Source organism: Ixodes scapularis, unplaced genomic scaffold (assembly GCF_016920785.2).
Source record: "Ixodes scapularis isolate PalLabHiFi unplaced genomic scaffold, ASM1692078v2 PGA_scaffold3__209_contigs__length_174095766, whole genome shotgun sequence".
Classification (NCBI taxonomy): Eukaryota; Metazoa; Arthropoda; class Arachnida; order Ixodida; family Ixodidae; genus Ixodes; species Ixodes scapularis.
This window is the reverse complement of record NW_024609868.1, coordinates 119,386,974-119,395,593: the sequence shown is the minus strand read 5'-3', so window position 1 is coordinate 119,395,593 and position 8,620 is coordinate 119,386,974.

The following is an 8,620-nucleotide window of genomic DNA, read 5'->3' as shown; positions in this document are numbered from 1 at the left end:
CAGGTACTGGTGGCAATGCCGCTGTATTGAAACTCTTCACAACTTTGGTCTTTCATCAGCCTCGTGCTTCGGCAACTTTTGCTCTAGTGGTACTGTTAAAACTTGTAAAAACAACTTCGTTATTCTGCCACTTGTATTTACACGATGCAGGGCAGAAAAGCTTATGTAGCTAATGCTTCTGTTTGGATCACTGAACTAGCATAATAAGCTTAGTGTTTTGTCCAATATTGATCATTTCTACTCTAATGAGTCGGAGAGCTTAATTTTTTGCTTCTAGAGAACATGCTGCTTTGTTTGAAGTCTTTGAGGTTAACTCCAACATTGTTTTCGTTTTGATATCTTCAGTGCTCGCAAAACATTACATACAATACTGCAACCATTTACTCCATACAAAATAGTTTCAACATGAAGAATGCTACACGGCATTATGAAAAAGCATTGCGAAAAATTGCTTACTATTGCAAAAGATGTGCTGCATGTTGAGATTTGCCTTCAGCTAGTTTGCTGTACGATGCTTACAATGGGTTCTTCAGTAGAACAAGTGTGCAAAATGTTGCAAGTGTAAAAAAAAAAGTTATTTTTTATTTTTGCTCAAACGTCTTTAGAATGGGAGCGTCTGCAGTGGAAGAAACGCATGTACGTGAGCTGTTCTGTAGATGTGCAGAGAGTACAAGGAACAACCACGTGAGTATTTTGCAGCGATGACTGCTGATGGGGAGGGAGAGGGGAAGTGGAAAGGGACAGCATTGCCTCTGCTCAGTGGGGTTTTATGTTTGTACATGAGCATTTTTTGTCGCGAAGGGGCACCAACAGCTACCGCTGTAAGAATTTCGCTAACAAGTTTTGTATAATCCTGTACCAATTCAATCCAATGTCACGGGAGGAGCCTATTTAAGCGACATGTCGTGGTCTTGTGTGACCCTTAGTCCGTTATTTACTGGCTTGGAAACTCATTGTAGGCACTATGATTTTGTCGGGCGTGACCAGTGTTTATATTACCCCTGGTCCCACATGCCGTAACAAACACCAGGTTTTAATTTTTCAAAAACCAATTACTCAGAATTTTTGTGCACAGTAATGGCATCTTTGACTCGGACTGCAAATTCTGACAGCTGGCGACGATGACGAAAACACCTGACGACTAGCTGCCGAGGAAGGTATTTGTCAGATACATAAGAAACCATCCAACACTGTAAAAATAAATTCTTGAAAAAAGCAAGAGTTGTACTAAAGTGCTTACCTTGCTACATTTTACCAAAATGTGAGGAATTTGCAACGGCATTGCACCATAACTAAATTTCACTTTAATAATATTGGAAATATAATACTTTGATTTCGCTACCCGGCGCAATCATTACAACAGGCTTGTGAGAGTTTTCAGAATTTTGTTTATTGCCTCGAATAACATACTATTGGGTTTGATTTTTTATCAAGCACAGTACTTTGAGTTTCACAACATTTCTCGTGTTTGTGTTCTGGTGGGTATAGTTTGAGTGCACTTCTTTCTGTGCACTGGTGTAATGCGGTGAAATGACAACTGCGGAGTAGGCATCGCCATTTTGCGTGTCGTGCTTTACCCCGCGACACATCCGATCGGGTGCTAAGGGGAAAGCACTCCTCCAGAGCAGGCTTCACAGTAGGCATCGTCATTTTGCTTGTCGTGCTTTACCCCGCGACACATCCGATCGTGTGTTAAGGGGAAAGCACTCCTCCAGAGCAAGCTGCGGAGTAGGCATCGTCATTTTGTGTGTCGTGCTTTCCCCCACGACACATTCAATTATGTGCTAAGGGGAAAGCACTCCTCCAGAGCAAGCTGCAGAGTAGGCATCGTCATTTTGCATGTCGTGCTTTGCCTTGCGACATATCTCATCCGTGTGCTAAGGGGAAAGCACTCCAGATCAGGCTGCAGAGTAGGCATCGCCATTTTGCGTGTCGTGCTTTGCCCTGCGACACATTCAATTATGTGCTAAGGGGAAAGCACTCCTCCAGAGCAAGCTGCAGAGTAGGCATCGTCATTTTGCATGTCGTGCTTTGCCCCGCGACATATCTCATCCGTGTGCTAAGGGGAAAGCACTCCAGATCAGGCTGCAGAGTAGGCATTGCCATTTTGCGTGTCGTGCTTTGCCCTGCGACACATTCAATTATGTGCTAAGGGGAAAGCACTCCTCCAGAGCAAGCTGCAGAGTAGGCATCGTCATTTTGCATGTCGTGCTTTGCCCCACGACATATCTCATCCGTGTGCTAAGGGGAAAACACTCCAGATCAGGCTGCAGAGTAGGCATCGCCATTTTGCGTGTCGTGCTTTGCCCTGCGACACATTCAATTATGTGCTAAGGGGAAAGCACTCCTCCAGAGCAAGCTGCAGAGTAGGCATCGTCATTTTGCATGTCGTGCTTTGCTCCGCGACATATCTCATCCGTGTGCTAAGGGGAAAGCACTCCAGATCAGGCTGCAGAGTAGGCATCGCCATTTTGCGTGTCGTGCTTTGCCCTGCGACACATTCAATTATGTGCTAAGGGGAAAGCACTCCTCCAGAGCAAGCTGCAGAGTAGGCATCGTCATTTTGCATGTCGTGCTTTGCCCCGCGACATATCTCATCCGTGTGCTAAGGGGAAAGCACTCCAGATCAGGCTGCAGAGTAGGCATCGCCATTTTGTGTGTCGTGCTTTCCCCCACGACACATTCAATTATGTGCTAAGGGGAAAGCACTCCTCCAGAGCAAGCTGCAGAGTAGGCATCGTCATTTTGCATGTCGTGCTTTGCCCCACGACATATCTCATCCGTGTGCTAAGGGGAAAGCACTCCAGATCAGGCTGCAGAGTAGGCATCGCCATTTTGCGTGTCGTGCTTTGCCCTGCGACACATTCAATTATGTGCTAAGGGGAAAGCACTCCTCCAGAGCAAGCTGCAGAGTAGGCATCATCATTTTGCATGTCGTGCTTTGCCCCGCAACATATCTCATCCGTGTGCTAAGGGGAAAGCACTCCAGATCAGGCTGCAGAGTAGGCATCGCCATTTTGCGTGTCGTGCTTTGCTCTGCGACACATTCAATTATGTGCTAAGGGGAAAGCACTCCTCCAGAGCAAGCTGCAGAGTAGGCATCGTCATTTTGCATGTCGTGCTTTGCTCCGCGACATATCTCATCCGTGTGCTAAGGGGAAAGCACTCCAGATCAGGCTGCAGAGTAGGCATCGCCATTTTGTGTGTCGTGCTTTCCCCCACGACACATTCAATCATGTGCTAAGGGGAAAGCACTCCTCCAGAGCAAGCTGCAGAGTAGGCATCGTCATTTTGCATGTCGTGCTTTGCCCCGAGACATATCTCATCCGTGTGCTAAGGGGAAAGCACTCCCGATCAGGCTGCAGAGTAGGCATCGCCATTTTGCGTGTCGTGCTTTGCCCTGCGACACATTCGCCATCCGTGTGATAAGGTGAAAACACTTTTCCAGAGAAGGCTGCAGAGTAGGCATCGCCATTTTGCGTGTCGTGCTCTGCCCCGCAACACATCCGCATCTGTGTGCTAAGGAAAAAGCACTCCTTCAGAGCAGGCTGCAGAGTAGGCATTGTCATTTTGCATGTCGTGCTTTGCCCCGGAACACATCCGCATCCGTGTGCTAAGGGGAAAGCACTCCTCCAGAGCAGGCATTGCCATTTTGCGTGTCATGCTTTGCCCTGCAACACATCCGCATCCGTGTGCTAAGGAGAAAACACTCCTCCAGAGCAGGCTGCAGAGTAGGCATCACCATTTTGCGTGTCATGCTTTGCCCCGCAACACATCTGCATGCTAAGTGGAAAACACTCTTCCAGAACAGGCTGCAGAGTAGGCATTGCCATTTTGCGTGTCATGCTTTGCCCCGCAACACATCCGCATCCTAAGCTAAGGGGAAAGCACTGCTCCAGAGCAGGCTGCAGAGTAGGCATTGCGATTTTGCGTGTCATGCTTTGCCCCGCAACACATCCACATCCGTGTGCTAAGAGGAAAGAACTCCTCCAGAGCAGGCTGCAGAGTAGGCATCACCATTTTGCGTGTCATGCTTTGCTCCGCAACACATCTGCATCCGTGTGCTAAGGGGAAAGCACTCCTTTAGAGCAGGCTGCAGAGTAGGCATTGCCATTTTGCGTATCATGCTTTGCCCCGCAACACATCCGCATTTGTGTGCTAAGGGGAAAGCACTCCCCCAGAGTAGGCATTGCCATTTTGCGTGTCATGCTTTTTTTTTCTTTATTAGACAACAATGCAGCACATAATGCTATGTCATGAAAACACCTCGCCACACTGCTTGTGGGCGGAACTAAAGTTCTTTCGTGTTCTTTATCTTGTCAAACAAGTGCGCCCAATCGGGTGTGGTTTCTGCAGTACGGCAGTATACAGACTGAACTTCGGCCACAACATCGAGGAAGTGCTTATGTACAGATTTGATCTTGGGGTCGGCATGCTGGAATTCCATCCTAGTTTTCCAAATGCTGAACGGTCCAAGCAAAATGAAAACATCATAAGGGACATTGTCGCTCTTCTCAACTGGAAGGTACCGAATAGTGTGCTGGGTTAATAAAATGTCTTTTTTCAAAGTTCTTTGCAGAATGCCCCAGAAGAACACGGCGTCCCAACAATGGATGAAGACGTGTTCGATGGTTTCAGGTGTTTTACACAGGAGGCAATCCACAGACCAGGGGACAAAAATTCCTTTTTCGCTTAGCCACGGTTTGACCGGGAGCGTGCCACTCTGCAACTTAAAGAAAAATGACTTAGCAGCTGGTGGAACGCACATTCTTTTCACGTGACAAGGTACATCTTGCCCGGGACACTGGCTGTACAGCGAGCGATACAAAGGTGCAAGAAAAGGGAGCTCAACCAGGTCTCGGCTGAGCTTTTTCTTCGTGACAGTTCCAAGGTATTCCATTGAAAAACGGGTTTGCAAAAACAGTGCGGCCTCTTTTACCTCTTTCGAGTACCCCGAAAGACTTGGGGGCTCAGTACATTGATTAGTCACCAGCATTGTCGGTAGGGAGTTCGCCAGTCTCACCTGGATAATATTGCGTAAAAACGGGTAGTTCTGGTCGCGCGGAAAGAAGCGCGAAACAAGCTTTCTAACAAAAAGATGCGAAAGTCCTTCTCACCCGTTCCCAATCCGATTTCCAAATAAAAGTGGCAAACATCCTGTGGAACTTTTGGATATTGACGTGCGGACATGACAAGACTTGCAAAATATACCATATTTTTGCTGCCAGAAAAATATTGCACACTGTAGCTCTCGCGAATATTGACAGGCCGTGGTTTCTCCATGTGTCTGCCTTACTCTTTAAAACATTCGCTACTTCAGTCCAGTACGGCGCGCTGCTTTATATTACTCCAGTGGCACCCCGAGATAAGTACAGGGTGTATTTTCCCAGGTTATACCCGCAAAAAACCGAGGCTTTAAATCCCACATGCCGTGCCACACTCCGCAACATTTCCCCCAGTTAATCGCCGCTCCGGTGGCATTACAGAATTCTTTGGTGAGCACAACAGTTTCCATAACACTTACTGCATCACTACAAAAAACGGCAACGTCGTCAGCATATGCAGACACTTTAATCTCGACACTATTTAAAGAGAAACCGCGAATGTTATTGCTGGCTGCTACACTCACGCAAAAGGGTTCGAGGTATAGTGAAAACAATAAAGGCGACGGGACAGGCCTGTCTGACTGACGTTAGAACAGCAATGCTTTTAGAAACATGATTATTTAACACAAGTCTGGTGGTACACCCTTTATATGCCATGCACACCCCTTTTAGAATAATGTCTCCTACATTAACATGCTCTAATATAGTCGTCAGGACATCATGTTGGACTTTGTCGAAAGCTTTCTCGAAGTCTAGCTGTATCATTGCTACTTGGCCCCTCCCCACTGTTTCCAGAATGCTTCTAGCGACATGAATGTTAGTTTGTATAGAGCGTCCTTTTATCCCACACGTCTGGTGGTTTTCGATTAAACTGCCAATTATGCTTTGAAGCCTACGCGTAAGGATCTTAGTAAAAATTTTGTAATCGGTGTTACACAGTGTACTAGGCCTGTAACCCGTGACTTTAAGCTTTGTCTTTTCATCCTCCGACTTTGGTATCAAGATGGTATGGGCTTCCGGAAAGGACAACGGTAGTCGTTGATTTTCGTATGCCTCACGAAAAACGCGTAACAATAAAGGGCTAATTGTGTCTTTAAACGTTTGGTAAAATTCAGCACAGAGACCGTCAGGCCCAGGCGTCTTTTGTTTTGCTAGGGATTCTATTGCGTGGTCCACTTCGCTCTGGGTGATATCTCCTTCAAGCCAAGTTTTGACGTTGTCATGAAGCTTCGGCATGTGTGTTAGAAAATCGTTTAACTTATCAAAGCCTATGGGAGTCAGTTTTTCACCAAAAAGATGTTGATAATATTCAAAGAACACTCCTTCAATAACTGCCGTATCGCTACTGATTGTTCCTTCATATTCTATTTCTCGAATTTCTCTGGATAAAGCGTACTTCTTCTCGTCAGCGAGCGCTCGTTTGGTGGGTTGCTCTCCACACAGAAATTTCTCTGAGCGTGCACGCACGACAGCTCCCTTGTACTTTTCGAGGTAGATTTTGTCTAGCTCTGCTTTTATATACCGAATGTCCTCGTTACTCGTGCCTGGTTGTTTACACTCTATTAGGCAAAGAGCGTTCAAATTTCGCTTCAATTCCTTTTCACGAGCTCGACTTTGGAAGGTAATGTTACTCGCCCGTTCTACCGTGGCTAATTTAACGTCTTCTTTAGAAACATCCCAAGTTTCGCTGATGGCGGTCTCTCTTTTGGCCATAGTGCACAACAGCTCACAGACAGTATCAGCGAACTGTTTATCGGTCAGGAGCGTTCGGTTTAGTTTCCAGAGCCCCCAGTTGAATCTAGAAGTCGAGAGTTCTTTCTTTCCAACCTTGACGCTAACAAAGCAATGGTAGTAAAAAAAATGGGTTTAACGTGATAGTCGTGCACTGCTCACAGAACGCCGACTGAAACATAAATAGTCTAAGCGGGCGTGCGATGCCTTTTGAAAATGGGTAAATCTAAAGTTGTCCCTTCTACTGCACAACGCACCAACGTCCTCAAGTCCACACGATTCGACGATTTCTTTCAACACTTGAACTACTGTCACTATACGCTGCCTGCGCGGTTGTGTCTCGTTCGTCACACACACAATTAAAGTCGCCCATGAGAACAACACTTTTGTCGCACTCCATATAACTGCAAAAATTGAAAAAACACCTCTCTCTCTCGCAGTATTAGGTGCATAAATACACACCAAGCGCCATTGCACTCCTGACAATATGAAATTGCATGAAATGAAACGCCCGCACTCATCAATGACTACTTGCAGGTTTTTATATCTTAAAGACTTTTTTAGAAAAAGAAAACAGCTTGCCGAAAAGCTCACAGCATGACTCGCGGCTACCTCGTATCGCCCCAGATAAGGACTCAGCGCTCTGGCGATATTATCCTCCGCTTCCATCTTCGTCTCTTGTACCGCAAGAAAATCCGGCTGCTCGTCTGCCAACAGACGCTGCAATTGGTATTGCTTCTTTCTCGAAAACAACCCCCGAACATTCAAAGTAGCAAAACTAAGGGCCATTCGGATCTCATTTAAGTAGACCAAGTCACACAAGGAAGGGAGGCTAGGATGCAATGAGATTAAGCAATTGGCAGAACACGCTTTGCGGTATATACACCAATACAAGGTACAACGTTCTTACTTGTGGTTCTCTTCCTAAGTGACAAAGACCGGGCACCCTGCAATTACATTTATGGTTCCTTTTGCGCTGAGTCCTTTGTTGTCGGACTTCCACCTGTAGCACCAGGCCTTGCGTGGTGCCGGCCCCTCTTGGTTATCAGCTGAAACCTCTGGGCCATTCTCCCCTGAAGCCCATCCGTCTGTTCGGGCTCCTGGATCTGTGCCGTCTCTAGTGGTCTTTTTGCAGTGCCACTTGTGGCCTCCATATCTTGCTCGTCGTCCTTCTGGGCTTCTTCCTCACCACTTGCCCTTGATCTTGAGGGGATGAACCTAGCGCTGGCTCTCTGTCCGCGGGTTTGGTAACACCCGCAGTATCCGGAGCAAGCTCCGACGCGGCCAGGGCCTTGGAAGGGGCGCCTGCAGCTTCTTCGGCTTCTTCCTGGTCCATGACGAGCTCTGAGGTTTCGTCCGCCGTCCCCACGTTAGCGGCGTCGGCGTACGTCCTCTTACAGTCCTCTGTAGTGTGCCCGAAGCGCCGACAGCTGTCGCAGCGAGGCACACTGCACTCTCTCCTGATGTGGCCAGTTCTTCGGCACCTGAGGCAGAATGGAGCCCTACCTGGAGCCAGGACGAGTACTGTGCAGCCAGGCAGCTGCTCTACAGTGACTCCCTCCTTCAATGTTAGCCTCGCAATTCTCGTGGTAGACCGGACCCCTTCGAAGCCACTAACGCGCCAGGTCTCTCTTGCGACCTCTGTCACTTTCCCGTACAGCTCCAGGGCCTTCCTGACGTTGTCGTCCGGAAGGTGGAAGGGAATCCAGTGAAGTTTGATTCTCACCTCGTTTTTCTATGGGTCAACGAGACAGCGTCTTCCTTTAGCCTCGATGGTTCCGGCG